At 36.3% G+C, this 17,595-nt stretch overlaps 1 long non-coding RNA gene across 1 annotated transcript in view; it reads left to right on the forward strand.

Moving 5' to 3' along the window:
• Positions 1 to 5,041: 5,041 nt before the first annotated feature.
• LOC109118539 overlaps positions 5,042 to 17,595 on the forward strand; it is a 19,943-nt gene continuing 7,389 nt past the window's right edge. Inside the window, exon 1 of the long non-coding RNA XR_002025882.2 lies at positions 5,042 to 5,061. This is a non-coding gene — a long non-coding RNA (uncharacterized LOC109118539). The remainder of the gene's footprint in view (positions 5,062 to 17,595) is intronic.

Raw genomic sequence — 17,595 nt, forward strand, 5'->3', positions numbered from 1 at the left:
TCTGTTAAGTTAATATATATGTATTGCAGTCCATGCACTTAAAGATTTTATGAAAGTATCCTGCCTAAACTTGTTAAAACTTTCTTTCTTCCTTAAAAGCTTTTTTAAAAAATATCTTTTCATAGATTCCCAGCATTCATGCTTTTCCTCACTTCTGCCTATTCTCTTTCATTTTGGGGAAAATGTTCTATTGGAAGCCGGGGTAGCAACTTTTAGAAATAGAGAGAAGAGCAAGTAAAAAGCTGTCTTTTCTTCTTTTTTTTTTAATTATGCAACAAGTACTCTGTGAGAAAAATGACTGATAGAGGTTATAATTAGTCTACCAAATATTTGACCTGAAGTATTTGTTTATAAAGTGAAAATTCGCCTTTGATTTGACTCAGATTTTCCACAGCTTCTTTTCTTTCTTCCCCTTTCAAACATAGTATCTCTGTGTATATGGATGTTGATATCAATCATCTTTAGGAAGACTGTAGCTTTGAGTTGTCTGAGCTATTGGAATTGCTGTGCCATATTTGTATGTGTTTTCATTTTGTCTTCTTGTGTATTGGTTTATATCATGGGTGAAACCGGCTAAAGTCAAGGGCCAATGTCAAGTGCTCAAAAGGACAATAAGCCTCACCAATATTATAACTGAATTTAAGTTAATAGTCAAATTTTTATCTTTCTTGGGCAGATCTCAGGTCTAAATATGTCCACTTAGGAGATAAGCTCAAACTATTCCCTGAAATGAAAATTTCTGGAGAAAAACAACAAACCATCAGATAAGAGGTATAATTGGAATAATTTCTGCTTTCGTATTTAATAAGTTTTACCAGTAAGTCCCCTTACAGGCATTTTCCTTTTGGAAAGATATTTAATTATGAATTTTATTTATAATAAAACTGTTCAATTTCCTCTTTCCTTTTGTCACTTAAGTTATGGTTCTCAATGCTTATCCCTTTTATCTAGTTTGTTCAATTTATTTTCACAAAATTGATCACAATGTCTAATTTTACATTCCTGCTTACATAATCTAATTTCCACTTGATATCATTTACCCTAGCCAAAAGAACTTCTAGGATGTTTTTATACTGAATATCTGGTGACTAATGCTTGTTTGATTTCACAAGTTATTTTTCTTTCATTAACTTAGCAGTGTTGTTCCATTGTCTTCTACTTTTCATTGTGTCTGATGAAGGATAAGCCTTCTTTCTTATTGTTTGTTGGTTCCCTGCATTTAATGTGTAGTAACTAACATATCTCTTTTCCTTTTGCTTTTTAATATTGTTGATGTTCACCGATTAATAGGATGTGGCTGGCATTCCACTTCGATATTTGGTTAGATTCTTATAATTATAGAGGCAGTTTTAAAAATAAAGCTTTGAAATAATCCAATAAATATTTCCTCAGATAGTTTTTTTCTACTCACACTCTCCTTTTTTCTAGCATTCCAACTACACAATATTAATTCATTCACTAATATTCTTATTGACACTTTGCTTTGGAATTTTAAAGCAATTTTGTGGAAGATTTTCTCATAACTATCAATAATTTCAAAAGAAAATCCTAAATGAATAAAATTGTAATCCCTGTCAGTAACTGATGTTATAAATTGGCAGTTTTTTCTCTTGTCTTCCAAATCTTATAGCTCATTTTCTTTATGCCTTATTGTGTTGGCCACAACTTACTGATCAAGATTAATTATAATAACAATCTTTATCTAAGAATTTATCCAAGAATCTATTATCCAAATTGGCAAGGGACAGCCAAGCACCAAATTTCATGATTAAAAAGTACAGCTTGCTAAGGACTTTCGAGATATCTTCTACTGATTTCAGAGATTTTCCTAATTTTGAGTGTACTATATCTCCATTTTAAAATACTTTTTGAAATTTATTGTTATTTTCCGCTAACTACTGGAAAATATGAGAAAATTGTTTTCTATTCTCTAAACATTTCCAATTGTCCCTCAATTGTTTTGAATGTACACGGGATATCACTTCTTTGATTCCTGGAAGTCAGGTTGGCCATAGGACTTGCTTTTCCTTAAAAAGTAATAGAAGAAATGTTTGCCACTTCTGGGCAGAAATTTTCAGAGCCAGCGTGTTTCACCAATGTCTTTTTTTCTGGCTCTGTGATTGCACAAGAATATCTGAAGAAGGAGCTTCTATTAGCCTGGCCTAAACCAGTCTTTCACTTAAGGCAATTCTGGTGATTACAACATATTCATTGTGTATCCCATACCTTTGATTTTTATTTTGTATAAATTTTTGTTGATAACGTAACACAAATTTAACACACTTTGTCTATGTAGTAGCTAAAACCAGGTAAACATCACAGATTAGAGAATATTTTCTTAGCATTTCTTTTTAGGAAGTAAAATGAATAAAACATAATTAAATGTATAACCCCTTGGAGGATAATTGTTTCTTAAAAGAAAGACAAATAAATCTGCATGGGGCATATTTTGTTAGAAGAAAGAAAAGGGAAAGAAAAAAATAAAAATAAATAAAGAAGAAAGGGAAGAGAGAGGGAAGAAAGAAGGAACGAAGAAAAGGAGAGGTAAGAAATGAAGAAAAAGGTTTTTTTGTTTTTGTTTTTTTCTAGAAAGAGTAATTCAGAAGGGCTTCCCTGGTAAAGGGGGCATTTCCACTGGGCTTGAAATACAAAACTAAACATGATGAGAAAATTCTAGGAAGGGCCTATTAATAAAATATACTATGAGTAAAATATGAGAAAGATATAATAATGAAAGAGCAAGTTATACAGTGTGGTTCACTTTAATAGCAAAATTAATTTGTAGAAATATGAATTTATTCTGGAGGCATCACAGATTTTTTAATAGAGGTGAAATTTGGTTACTGTGTTGGGAAAATAATTGTTGTTGCTGTTATGCTTAGGATGAATTGATATAGGTGGTGTTAGAGGTCACAACAGGCTTGGGAGGGACGGGGAGTTTTAACTGTTGAAATGTGACAGTGAAGGCCTAGAAAAGGGGATAGGAATGCAGCAAGACCCCTGAGCTACGTGGTCTTCAGATGTTTTCATCTATAATTTAGCACTTGAAACATAACATTATTTATTTCTGTGTATTATAAGCCAAGGAAATAAAGCCTATAACTAGGTACAACTTACTGGATTGATACAGATGCAAAGCATAGTTTTACTGAATACCGATTCAATATGCTGATGTTAAAAGAAACAAAGATGAAAACATAGATGACGATGGAAAAACTTTGGCAGCACACACTTCTGGAAATTGAGTTTCTTTCTTTCTTTTTTCTTTTCTTTGGTTTTTTTGGTTTGGTTTGTTTTTTGTTTTTGTTTATTTTTATTTATGGGTTTTTTTTTGAGGAGGGGTTATGCTGCACAATAGGCAATTGTGATTCAGGTGTATTTGTTTATTCTGGTAGGAAAAAATCTTCCCCCTGAAACAAAAGTGCCATTATAAAGAGCCAGACAAAACCAACAACACCCATGGCTTTTCCATGTCCCATATGACTGTGGGGGACACATTTTGGGATTGTTGATCAGACTTTCTTTGTTTTCTTCTTTTAAAAAGGCATCTTGCAAATTGCAATACTTCTCCACGTTCTAAGGTATCATTTGTCCAGGGAAGAAGAGTTGGGAGTCAAGCATGAGTCTAGAGGTCTCCAAAGCAGTCACTTACAAAATCGTTTCATAACATATTTGTCAGCACATCTTTCTTCCAGTTCTGGCTTTGTTACCTTCTGTTTTCAATGTCAACAGTGGTAGAAAGTGAGCTATCTTCCCACTGCTCAAAATAACTATGTATTTGAGTAAAACTTATAATGGTGGATTCTACTTTTAGCCAGGAAATGCAAACAAAGCTTGGAGACTGCTTGTTCCTTGACCTCAAATTCATTCCGTGTTGCTATAGCATCACTCCTGAGAAAATGGGCCTGCCTGTTTTCCTCCCCTTAGACACACTCAATGGGCTTTTGTCAGCTTTTGAATTATAGCATTAAAATTGAAACACTAGGGATTTAGTGGAGGATTATTATGATACTCCAGTGCATTCTTTCTCTTGCCATTAGCAACAACCCCAAATATTAAGTAAAATGTTAAGAGGTGCTGTTTTCCAGAAAGACAAAGGGTCTACCTTACATTCTTGGAGTTACATAAGCTGATTTGTATGCATTGTTATTACCATGAGTAGAGTACTGTTAGTATATAATACCGGTACGTTGATTGTTTTTCCTTTAGTTTAGCAAATCAATACAGACAAAAACATTTTCACAGCACCACCCCCACTCCCTCCAAGATGACTTTCCATTTGCTGCTCCCAATGTCTGGAAGATATGCAGTGACAATGGCACAGCATTCTCCACCTTACACCCTCCAAAGTGAAATTGCAGTAAAAGAATCTACACCCACACCTTTGGGGATCTGCCTGTCTGTATGGAACGGTAATGACTGAACCTTGTCCATGTAGGATTCTGGGAGAATTGCCTGATGAAGCCTAAATGAACGGAACGGACAAGGAATGTTACAGTACTGTTTTTCCCTTGGTTTGTCATTGCATTAAAGAAGACATCAAAATAAGTAATAAAATGTAGACATTGTTTGTGTTTTTGTTTGATTATGTGATTGGAGAAAGTGTTCCACAAGCAGATTTTCAACTACATTTATTGTCTCTTGCAAGCACTTGCGACTGTAGCTGTACGTCACGTACCCGTCTCTTACTCTCGGGTCCACTCCTGGGTTTAGCTTCAGGGCTCTTTTTCTTTTTAGCAGCAGGAATCACAACAAGTCATGTCACTCTCCCAGCTGTCAAAATGTGGATATATGATTTATCCTCCTATATTCTTTCTAGATAGCTCTTTTAAAAAATGGTAATGTATTCTCTTTGGAATAAATTCAAATTCATTATAGGAAAAAAGAAAACCAACAGAGAGACACCAAAAAGAAGAAGAGGAGAAGGAGGAGAAAGAGGAGGAGGAGGAGGAAGAAGAGGAGGAGGAGGAGGAAAGGAAGAAAGAAAGGAAGGAAGGAAGAAAGAAAGAAAGAAAGAAAGAAAGAAAGAAAGAAAGAAAAGAAATAACAGGCCATAAACAAGTGAGTTGTCTTTTAGATTTTCACAACCAAAATACAATATTTTTAACCCAAGTTTGAGTCATTTTGTATAGCAACAAAAATAAGACTTATTTTCATGGAAGATGTCAAGTGCTTCGCTGTCTTTTTCTGTAGAGGAAACTCTGTTACCAGTTTCTGGTATTTCCTTCCAGTGAAATCCATGCAAACATCTTTATATTTGCTATTTTCACATAAAAGTGTTAAGCTTCACCTTTTCAACCTCTTTCTTTTCACATAATCATGAATCTTGAATTTGTATGGGTAACTAAGTAGCGAGAATCTTGTGGGACTAGAGGTTTGGAGGATTGAGGGAGGTCACTTGCCTGAAAGTTTCCTTTCCTAAGCAAGCACATTGCTATTAGGGTTCAAATGGATGCAGTTGGTCAACAAATGGCAGAGGTAACGAAACATGCTTTTATCCACACTTCACTGAGAAAGTATTTACTGTTTGTAAAAACAAAAATTTTTCATATTATTTTGTTTTTTTCATGGTTTGTGTGGAGGTAGAGTAATTTGGCTACTGAGTTCCTGAATGAGACATTTTTTGGTAGTTTCTTGTTTGCTGTCACAAAGCAATGGCGCAATAAACATCCTTGCAAATCTGACTTTATTCACATATGTGAATATGCTTTTACTCCAGTGTTTAACCAGCTTTTCCAGCATGGGACTCAATACCTGACACCTACAATATAAGGAAAGAGATATTTAATTTGGATCATAGTTCAGGGGGTTCAGTTCAGGGTTACCTGCCTCTAACACACAAACGTCAAGGTGAAAAGATATGGCAGAGAAAAGTTGCAGCCTCACAGCCTCCAGGAAATAGCAGGAGAACAGGTGCAGAAAGAAGAGGTGATGGACCAGACCTGGGCCCCAAATCCACACCTCCATGATCCACTCAGGATACCCATGGAATGCTCCACTCAACCTCTGGATAGAGCCCAAAGCAATAAAGTTGACACTACCCTAACAACTGCATTCAAATTACTAGAAATTGAAGTACTTAGGCCATGACATCATATCCCTAGGTATCACCTTCAGTGACCTGAGCCAGGAGATCAAGAGAACCTCTGTAAACTGAGGTGCTCCTGGAGCCAGTGGCTTAGCATCGGGAAGCAGAGTAGGAGATAAAGTTCCCCTAGGGTTGGCCTTGCCACTTTTCATGTAATACTGAGATGCCTTTGAACACATCATTTTCCTTTGACAAGGGTGGCTTGTTGGGCCTACTTCAATTTGGGCATCGTTAAATTCCAGTTGACCCAAGCCAGAGAGTCAGGAGGCCTCTGTGAATTAGGTGTTAAGCTTTGCCAAAGCCCAGCTGCAAGCTGCTTTTCAAGAGAGCTCCCCAGTATCATGAGCCAGGTGCACAGAACCTGTGGTCTGTCTGGGGAATGGGGAGGCCTCTCCGTGCAGTGGATGAAATCAGCGTGAAGATGAAGGCGGAAAGGAGAGAGGATACGAAAGTGGGAGGGCCCCCATGCCAGGAAGCAAGGTCTTTGCTTCAATTTGAGCAAGTCTGGACAGGTACAAGACCATCCAAGAGAACTTGTAAAGATTTTGGCCTACCCCAAATACTGTTGGATTCGTTTCAGCTTTGGGGATGCTTCTGTTCATGAACCACAGCTTCAGTGCCTTTTGCCTGGTGCTGCAGAGCTTGCTTCCCATTGTCATGGTAACCGTTACGCACCCTCCCAGAGAATAGTGTGCAATGATCAAGCATTACTTGGGCAGCTCGGTTCAGTCCTCTCACCCCTGGGCCTCAAAGCATCCATTAACTGGTAGGACAATGGGGGCTGCTCCCTATGCCCCTCCTTCTTGCCCAGGATGTGTTTTCAGATGCCAGAGGGTCCTGTCATATCCCCAAATCTGGCTTTGCAGGACTCTTAGCCCTTCTCCGACTGATGTTCACATCTAAGTCAGCATCCTGTTATCATCACCTGAACTATTAAGAACTATGAAGTATTTGAGATTCTCTCATTTCCAAGTTAGCAAGTCAGTGTGCCCCAGTTGTAGGAGGATGGGACTCCTCAAAGACAAAAGACTTTATTGCAGCACCATAAGTGCCATGAACGCCGGCCTACACTTGACAGCTCCCGTTGTCTCCAAACCCTGTGGAAGTGACACAGATGGCCACGACACAAACCATGCAAGCCATGCATGCAATCGTTTGCATTCCAGCAAAGGAACCTCCACATAGGGAGTGTATTTTATAAGGGCAGTAAGCATGTCTGTCTTTTTTTCCTTCTAGAGGGAAACATTTTCTTCATTACAGTGGGCAGTAAGCACGCCACATATTGTCTGTGCCATCCAAGGTTATTCGTTATGCAAACATGCTTAAAAAGATCCAGATGAAAAGCCAGTCAGCACTTCTGTTCCTGAGATGTGTCAGAATGTGAGAGACCCATGGATAATTGGTTTCCAACATATTCTATCATTTGGATGTATCTAAAGGTATTCAAATACCATCCCACCCCACCGTTCATGAGCATTCTTTTACTAAAAACTATTGCTAGCTGATGGAATGATCCTTATGTACTGTTTATTTTTATTGGATAATTTACCACATGGAATTCTTACATAGAAATGATAAACTAAGTGATAAAAGCAAACAACGGTCACTGGCGAGAGGATGAGAAAACAGAAGATATGGATTCCAGGGACTGCAGACATTGGAATAATCTGGTATGGGACATATGTGTAAAATATCTCTGCAACAGACAATAAAAAATTCAAACTGCAGGTTCATATAAAATACAACTTTAAAGAATGAAAGAATAACCTTTTACCTTCTTAATATCAACTGTGTAATAAGAAAATTTAAAATAATCTATGACAGTGCAAACTTGCACCAGTATTGAAAGGAACTTTACAAAGTCATGAAGATACTCACATAATTAAAAAAAAAAGTTTTACTAAACTTTTAAAAAATGTATCATTCCAGTCCTGTACAGATTTAAGCAGAAAATGAAAATAGAAGGTAAAGAACTCTGTTTTATCTTATAAACCAAGTATGGTCTTAATAACAAATCAGATATATGTATCTCTTAATTACAATAACAAATTACTACAAATTCGGCTTCTTTAAACAACACTTTATTATCTTACATGTAATTCTAGGGGGGGGTCCGAAGAAGTCCTACATCCATCACACCAGACAGAGAGCGAATGTTAGCAGAGGTGTCTTCCTTGTGAGACTGCTCACATTTCAAGCTTCTTGACCTTTGCCCTCCATCTTGAAAGCCAGCAATGGTGGAGTCTTCATGCTACAGCCTCTAGTTCTCCACAGATGGGATGTGTGGACGAGACTAGGTCGGGCCTGTTCGGACAGCCCAATCTAATCTTCTGCTATTATGTTTCTTAATATTAATCACACTGACAAAGGCCCTTTTCCACAGCTTATTTCTAGTCTCCAAAGATTAGAACATGAACTTCTTTTCTGGGCCCATTATTTTGCTTGCCAAAACCAACAAGCAAATATGGGAAAGGAAAACTAAAGGACATGACAAAAAAGCCTAACTTGAAAATCTTAATCCACAACTCTTTTATAGTCAAGAAATTCAACACTGTTAAATATCTCAGAAAAAAATCTGTACATTGAATTATGATGTTAAGATAAATATTGTATAATCATCTCTGGAGGCCTAGAAAATAGCTATACTTCAGTAATTATTTACAATATTAAACTATTCTTAGGAAACTAGAATTAAAAGTGAATTTCTATAATTGGATAAAAGGGATCAACAGAAACTACATCAAATATCAACCTTGGTGGCAGAATTGGAAAAGTGCTTGCTTTAAAATTAGAAAGAAGAAGACCACTACCATCCAGTGTAGAAGTCTGAAACAATCAAGTAAGATAAAAAGAAACAGAAGTTCTAAGATTCTAAAATCATTATAATTCACAGATACGGAACTCTAAAGAATCTACAGAATTAATAAGACAATACAGCCAGATGATTAGAAAACTGTATACTTTTAATTTTAAAGTAGATATCATTTACCTTAGTAATAAAATACAAGATATATAAAATGTACTTAACCGAAGAATACAAAATCAAACCAGCACAGTGGCACACACCTGCCATCCCAACTACTCCAGAGACTAAGGCAGGAGGACTGCAAATTCAAGATCAGCCTGGGCAATTCAGCAAGACCCAATCCAAAATAAAAAAATTAAAAAGAGCTGGGAGATAGCTCAGTGGTAATATTCACAAGGCCCTGGGTTCGATCCCTAGTACAGCAAAATGAGTGAATGAATGAAGTTAAAAAGAGAGAAAGAGAAAAAAAGAGAGAAAAGAAAGAAGGGAAAAAGAAAGAGCTCGTACAGCGGGAGAGCCCTTTCCTAGCATTTGGGAAGCCCTGGATTCAACCCCTTAGTAACACACACAGACACACACACACACACACACACACACACACACACACACGCGTGTTTAACTCTTTATGAAGAAAACATTTGAAAGTATTTAGATGTTAAAGGCAAGCTAAATACAAAGGTTAAATGCAAACCTTTTCCATCTTCAAGAAGACTTGTTTTAAGGAAATTGATAGCCTCGAATTCCTTACATGCAATATGCAATTTCTATTTAAATTCAACAGGAAGTCTTTCCTCGAAACTAGGGAAGCTGATTGTGAAATTTGCTAGGGAAAGGAAAAGCACAAGATCAGTTAAGACATCCTTGAGGAAAAGATAATGTGACAGAATTTCTCCCAGAAGACACCATAATTTCTCAAAGCTATAACAATGACAGTGGTACTAGCTGATGAACAAAAGTAAGACTGAGAATAAAAAGCAGAGATAAATCTGAATTCATTCACAGATTGCAATGCTGTGCAATTGAGGCCAGTAAACCAATGAGAAATTGGGTCTGTTCAATATTTATTGCTGGCACAATGGGTCACTCATTTTGAAAAATATGGAACTAGACTTCTATACAATTCCCACAAATTTCTGATTGATTTGATCTTTAAATGTGAAAAGCAATTTTTAACTAATTTAATACTGTAATTTTCTTTATAATCTTAGGGCTAAAAACACAAATTAATTTGTATCTAATATGTACCACAGCTATTCCATTCCAAGTTGTTACCTAAATAATACAATGCCACCTGGGTTTGAAGCAGGTACAGTAGTTTTTGTAACCGTGTCTAATGAAAAAATACTCAGGCTTATATGATCCATAAAGAGAAAATATAAGTGAATGAGAGTATAGCTTCATAATGGGACATTATAGCAACAAAGAGGCAAGGAATCCTTGGAACATATCAGAGGGTAATAAAAATTACATATAGTGTGGTTCAATTTTGCACAATGTAAAAACAAAAAGAGTTACACCATTCTCTGGTAAGGAATGTATTGTGGAAAACCTAAACACACAGCAAAGGAGAAATGAAAGTCAGTATTCAGCAGAGTAGTTCTCTTTGAGTACAGAAGCATGAGACAGAAACATAGTTGGTAGTTCCAGACTTGTTGGTAATACTCATGAATTCATGAATCTGGAAATGATTCATTGTTTATTTTATTATTATGCTTCAAAATTCATATATAGTTTATATATTTAAATGTTTTAAATTAAAAACTTCAGAGGTTAGTTATTACAAAATGGGTTAGATAGTTGCAATGAAAGAAAGCACAATAAAAACTATAATGTTCTCACCATCAATGAATAAGCATGGTAAGTATTCTGGTATATTTTCTTTTGAAGCACAACACATGCAAACAGTCTTCATTATCTTTTTTACTAAACAGGATCACTTTTTTTAGGCAATTAAGACTTTCCTCTTCTTATTAATATTATTATGTGAGCATCTCTTTCTTTTCTTAGACATAACTTTTAAGGGTTACATTGCTTTTCGTTGTGCCAGTCACCATACTTACCCTTCACACCAACGTTGATGTTACATTCTTTTTGCTTGCATCGTTATGATTGAAAATGAACATTCTTGCATCTAATCCTTTGTGCATATAACCTCAATTGTCTCCTTAATATAGATTTCTAGAAATAGAATTATCCATTCCAAGTGTACAAATTTAGGAGTAAATTGACCTTGACTTTCGATTCTACCCATGGATATGAGTCACAGTTTTGCCTCGCCACAAAAACAGATTCTGGTAGGAGTGGTGAACCTAGTCAAAAGACAGCACAATGTATTATTTTTATTTTTTTTTCTCTTTTGTTCCTCACACGTATACAAACTATAGATCACCAAATGTTGGCAAAACGTCAACAACAAAGAAGAAAACTAGCACCATAGAGAAAAGATAAAATTCTTATGAAAGGAAAATTTAAAGCAGTCATTTTCAACAGGATTCCAGAGAATGCTGCATCAATAAAACAAAAGTATGCTGCTGTGAAATAAAGAGTAACCAGAGAACCAGAAGATTTCTTGGAATTTAAAACAATGCTTCCAGAAGTAAAATATTTTAAAACCATGATTGTGGAAGCAAAACTATGCATAAGAGGGGCTGCCTGCTAGGTGATTTGGAAAATAAAATCATGTCAAGAAAAGTCTCTGAGAATGACAAAGAAAAGGACAGATGGAAATTAGATGATGTCTTTGAAAATCTTTTGAATATAATACTGTACTATGTAGTACATATCTATGTATATGTTACAGCTATATATGGAGCAGACTGTAATACATAATGGAAGCATTCTAGATATTTGAACACAAAGTTATAGTCATTATATATATAAATCTGTGCGCATATCTGTGACCATTAACTATGAGATGTCATCTTGACAGGATTAACAAATGCCAAGGAGGGCTGGGGATTTAGCTTAGTGGTTCCAGCGACTGCCTTGCAAGCTCAAGGTCCCAAGTTCAATCCCTGGTTCAAAAAAAAAGAAATGCCAATGAGACTTTTAAAGCATACTCTGGGTGTTCCTGGGCAAGCCATGGGGGGTGACCATAGGTAATCGGGCCTCTTCCTCTCTGGCACTGTTTTCCTGCTCTTCTTCTTGGTCACCAAGAAGTAAGCAGCTTTGGTCGACCACGTCCTACTGCCATGATGCTTCTGGCTTACAGCTACCAGCCATGGACCGAATCCCTTAAAACCATGAGGCAAATTAAACTTCTCCTGGAGTTGTGGGTGGTGGGCATTGTGTCCTAGTGATGGGAAAGCTTACAGAAAGCTTACAGAATATTGGTACCAAGAATGTGGTCATTGCTGTGAGTGTACCTGAGTGATTCAATATCTGTGTAAGTGTGTCTAAGCAGTTACACAGTATCACTAAATCTCTGTCTGTACCATAAGGCTTTAATTGTTGAATTATTTCTCATCATTTTGGTTATACAGGTATTTGGAAATCACAAGATGTAGTTTCACAGAGGCTGGATGTGTGGAGTTTCATGCATTTCTGTGATGATGGAAACACAATGCTCTTCGCATGGGTATGCAAGGGACAGACCATGGTCATTTGAGAATCTGGATCAGGTTTTCTAATTTTTTCAAGAATTAACTAGAATTTTGATTTACAATAAAAATTGTACATAGTTTTTATTTCATCTCAAACCACTTTCCCTTTTCAGTAGTTTTGAAACTAAGTAGTCTAGAGAATTTAATTTGTTTCCTATCAAGCTCCCTGAAATGCGTTTGGGTTCTTGTTATTATGCAGTTCGTGTGTCTGAATGTGGAATTTTTCTTAAAGACAGATGTTTCATGTAAGTTATAACTGTTCAATTTAATGGTTTCCAAATTTTAAAAATAGGACGCAAACACCATCAAAACCCAATATTAACACCAAGAAGGCCAACAAGACCTATGTTTTTAAAACACAGTGATATATTACTCAAAGAAAAAGCATTTCAGTCTGACTCTTAGCAACCAGAAGTTAGGTTGGAGCTACATGCCAGTCCTGACAAAATGAGAAGCACTGAACCACTGACTAACGTTGTCACCTCCTGAGATGGGGATTAGGTTATGGAGAAAAGAAAAATATTAAACGAAGTGACCCTGATAAATATTGACTTTCTGGCAAGTTTGGATCTCCTCATGCTAAATAAAAATGTGAGGTTTCTTCGCGGCACTTGACCTATGAAGTCATCTCCAATAATGTTATAATACATTGGACAAGAAAGGCAAAACAAATCAATCCTCTAACGGAGCCAAATTATGACAACAGCCTTTGACTAATTCGGTCCATATTATGCTTTCCCTTTGCCAGTTACTACTCACTTCCTCCGGGTGGTTTTTGTGGTTTATAGGGATTTCAAATCGGCAATGTCATAAACTTACAGAACAATAATGACCACAAACAGTAAGTATAAACAACACATAATCAGGTCTCATAATGCCCATCCTGATATGAGAAGTAAAGTTGAAACTAGCACGAAATGACTGAAAAAAGTCCAAGAAGCAATAGATACAATTTCTTGGTTGGATTTTGTTTGTTAAATGATACTCTGGGAAATCTAATTTTTATGTTGCAACTCATTTCTGACTTGTTCTAAACAAAAGTCAAAGTCTAAGTCTCCTCAGCATGTTCATCTTTCTCTTATCTTAAATTGGGACTCATTCATTTTTATCATCATTTTCTTCCACAAAAGACAACAACTGTTAATACAACAGCCCTACACTGTGTGTGGCGTTAGCTCCCAAACACTATTATAAACATACATTTTCACTGTAAATCTGACATATGAAAGGCACAGTGGCTCAGTACAGGGTGTGAGGTATGGAAGAGAGAATGTAGATCTGATAAAACTTTGTGTGTTCCTGTACTCAGAGAAAGTCACCATCTAGCAGAGGGAAAATACATGTTCCAAAAGAGTTCTGAGATCTTGGGTATAAACCAACAGAGTAGAGAGAAGGAGAGTACTGTGTGCTGGGTACTGGACTAGATTTCAAAATGTAAATGGAGATATTTATGGTATGATCTTTTAAAAAGCTCTGTTCCACAACCATCATCAAGTACTGTTTTGGGTCTGGAAGAGCCGGCCAGTTAGAAAAACAAAGGTTTGAAATGACACCGTGGTACAGCTGATGTAAGATGCTCTTTGGGGTTGGATTAGCACTAGGCATACATGAAATTGAGATGTATATGTAACGTATAGTTTCAGCTAACTGAATATAATGAATAGTTCAAAACAATGTCATTACTCCATTTGCATAAAAAATTCTGACAATATTTTATTAAATATTGAAAAAAATTGTTGGAATTTATCAGACAAAAAAATTCCACCCCAACATTTTTCTTTTGATAAAATGGGGGTAAAATGATGGTTTGGTTGACTGATTGAACTTACTTTTCAACAAATTGTGGTAATAGAAATATGATCCTGGCTTCATAACCCTTTTTTTTTTCTTTTTCAATTCAATTTATGATTTATTTTATGACCATCAGAATGTGGTAAATGATTGCTATGTATCGATGGTTTCACAATAATTTGGGGGATAATAAATGAATACCAAGTATTTGAGTAGACAACTATTAGGACTGGAGGAAAAGGAATATAAAAATACAAACTAACCACAAAACTGGGCCAGTGTTCCTTCCTGATGTGCCACTTGACCAGCTGTGTTTCCCTGGAAAATCGTTTCAAGTGTCAAGAGAGAACCATGGTGAAATTAAGACAGTCAACTCTTCTTACATTTGAGTATCCCCTCTATAAATGAAAAATAAATGACATTAGCGCTGGATGATATTAAGAGACTTAAAAACTTTTTTTTTAATCTGGAGGGCAGAAACCCTAGTTCTTGTTCTGCCTTTGGGTAACTGTACCATATTAAATATGTCTAATTTTCCCTTGATGCCTTTCTCTTAGCTGTAAGTACAAGCTGGACTAGGTGATCTCTCTGGTCCCTTCTACCTCAAAATTCTATTATTGAAAGAAAAAAAATTGCCTCTAGCCTTCTGATTTGAATGCCAGGTTTCAGCCTGATGTGAATTAAACTGTCTGGGTTGTAAACCAACTACAAAATAAAGTTTATAATGGAAACAGCAAGTGACCCTTGGCTGCTGCTAGGCCACCAGTTCCCGCTATAGTATTCAGTTACTGCTCCTTTCCCTGGGCAGAGGCCGCTGTGTTATGTAACGGTGACTACTGAAGGATTACTTAATCCCCTGCCTAACCCTAATTGCACAGTCTGCCTGCGGCTGCTATAAACCGCGTTCTTTCAATGACACGCTCCAGGGTAGATGTGGCTGCCATCACCAAACCCAGCTCTTGATGGTTTTGTGTGAAGCTTCCAAATCCCACCCTTTTGAGAGTACATTATTTTTGCTTTTTCTTCCGTCTCTCTCTAACTGCCAATGGTTTCCTGGCCAAAATGACCTAGCACTAGGAAAAATTCTAACAAATAATAAAAGAATCCAGTGCAGGTACAGTACATACCGTCCTCTGGTTACGGACCAGACCAAGCCAGGAGCTTCAAGTGGAGACAGCCAGGGAGAAGGGAGGGAAATGATTCACGTCTCACACAACAAGTCTTTGGTTGAATAGGGTTGGTTCCTGTTTAGCCTTTTCATTTAGCCTATATGTCTTTTGTTTTATAGAGACATTTTTTAAAAACTCTGAGCAAAAGAAAAATTGCCAGAAATTTTAGAAGACAAAGAATGCATTTTTATAATACAAAATATATATGAATATTTAGATAAATAGATGTCCACACCATCTGAAAGTTTAGTGATTATAAGCAATCTCACCTATTTTCTCCACAATATAGCATTCCCAGACTGTGTTTCTCATAATTCATTTTTTTTCTGCATCCCTATTTTTATATTCCCATTTGAGAAACCATGTGTAAGTAGAAAAAAAAAATAGAAATGCATCAAGTAATCTCCATTTTTTAAAGCATGCTTAAATTAGCAAAAATTATATTGTACTTACTAATATATATACCATTTTACTATTGCCATAAAATTTATATTTTTAAATCTTTAGTGAATAATATTTTAATGGTTATGTATTTCATTAATCATGATACTCTCATTCTATGCTTCTCTGATTTTAGATTGTATCTGCTTTTTGTTAATATGAAGAATGGTATAAAAAAGCTTTTATAGACATTTTGCCTGAAGTTCTGAGTATTTTGTTCCTTAAGCTACAATTCTGAAGCTACTTATACAGATTACCAATTAAGAAGTAGAATTAATATATGAAATTATTTTCCATCCACCAGCAGAAAATCCTAATGCCAAAGTAACAGTTCACTATAAAAGTAGAATTTACACAGAAATAAAATTAAAACTTGCTTTGTGATCCAAATATTTGTATGCCCAGGTACTTTAATATTTTCAATCAATGTTTTAAGACTACTAAATTCTAAAAACAAACTACCAGAAAAGAGAAAAATTGAGTAGCAACAAAAGTGATGTTGAAACAAACTGTTAATGTAAACCAAGATTTCTAAGTGACAAATCAGTGAGAGGCTCAGTCTCTATGTGATTTTGAAACATCATGATATGAAAACAAAAACTGTTAATAAAATGGAAATTTCTCACTGCTTAAATTACAGGTACAGTTGCATTCACAAACCATCCCGCTATATTTTTTCTTCTTTCCTCCTCTTCTAGTAGAAGATGACTTTTCTTCCTTCTGAAGCTAATTCTAATATTTATTGCACAGATCCCAGGCCCTCCCTGCTGCCAGAGGTTTCACGTGTTTCTCCCCAGAGCCCTCTGTGTAGGCAGAGTGAGTTCATAAATCCAGGTCCCACGCTGAAGTTCAGTGAATGCTCTGTGATATCCAAGAGGTTTCCTGTTTGCCCATCTTTGCCAGTTTGCTCACCTGTATCCACGATAGGATCATAAGCTTTATTTCCATATTTTTCTCTCTCATACCTTCCATATCTAGTAGAGCCTCCCAGAGGCACCTGGTAGTAGCATAGTAGATTTCGTCTTTGTGTGCCTTGGACTGGACTCAGTAGCTACCATATGGCAGGCGTGTGCCTCACGGCACAAAGTTTGCAGAATGAGGTTGGAATCCTCCCGCCACGAGGCCACCTGAGCAGACCGAACAGTGTTTATTCAGGAAGACTGGCTTTTTTTTTTTTTTTTGGTACCACGGATTGAACTCAGGACCTTGTATTTACAAGGCAGTCAGTGAAACCACTGAGCTAAATCCCCAGCCCTGGACAGTGTTTATTCAGATGTGTACACAGCCTTCCTATTCTTTACCTGCCATAGATATTGCATGCTACTTCTTTCAGAGAATTTATATTTCTAGGAAGACTAAAATAGGCATGCAAAGATATTGGCCTTCTTTCAAGTAATGGGCTTGATCCATAATCTTCGTTGTTGGATGGCAACATTAGGCCTTCTCATTGGACATTGTACAGATGTGACTTTAAAAGAGGGTTTATTTTGTGTGTGTCTGTTTAGAATTCTGGTTCTGGTGAAATACATGGAAATGAGAAGACCTGGTTTCTACTGGTGAGCTCTAAAGACAGCAGGGTTGTGGTCATAGAACTAACCAGACCATCTCTATGAGCATGGTTCTGAGCATGTAGATATCCATTGTTTTGTGCTATATATTTCTTTCTTTCTTTCTTTTTTTTTTTTTTTTTTTTTTTTT

This window comes from Fukomys damarensis, unplaced genomic scaffold, assembly GCF_012274545.1.
Source record: "Fukomys damarensis isolate Sample0158 unplaced genomic scaffold, DMR_v1.0_HiC HiC_scaffold_14, whole genome shotgun sequence".
Classification (NCBI taxonomy): domain Eukaryota; kingdom Metazoa; phylum Chordata; class Mammalia; order Rodentia; family Bathyergidae; genus Fukomys; species Fukomys damarensis.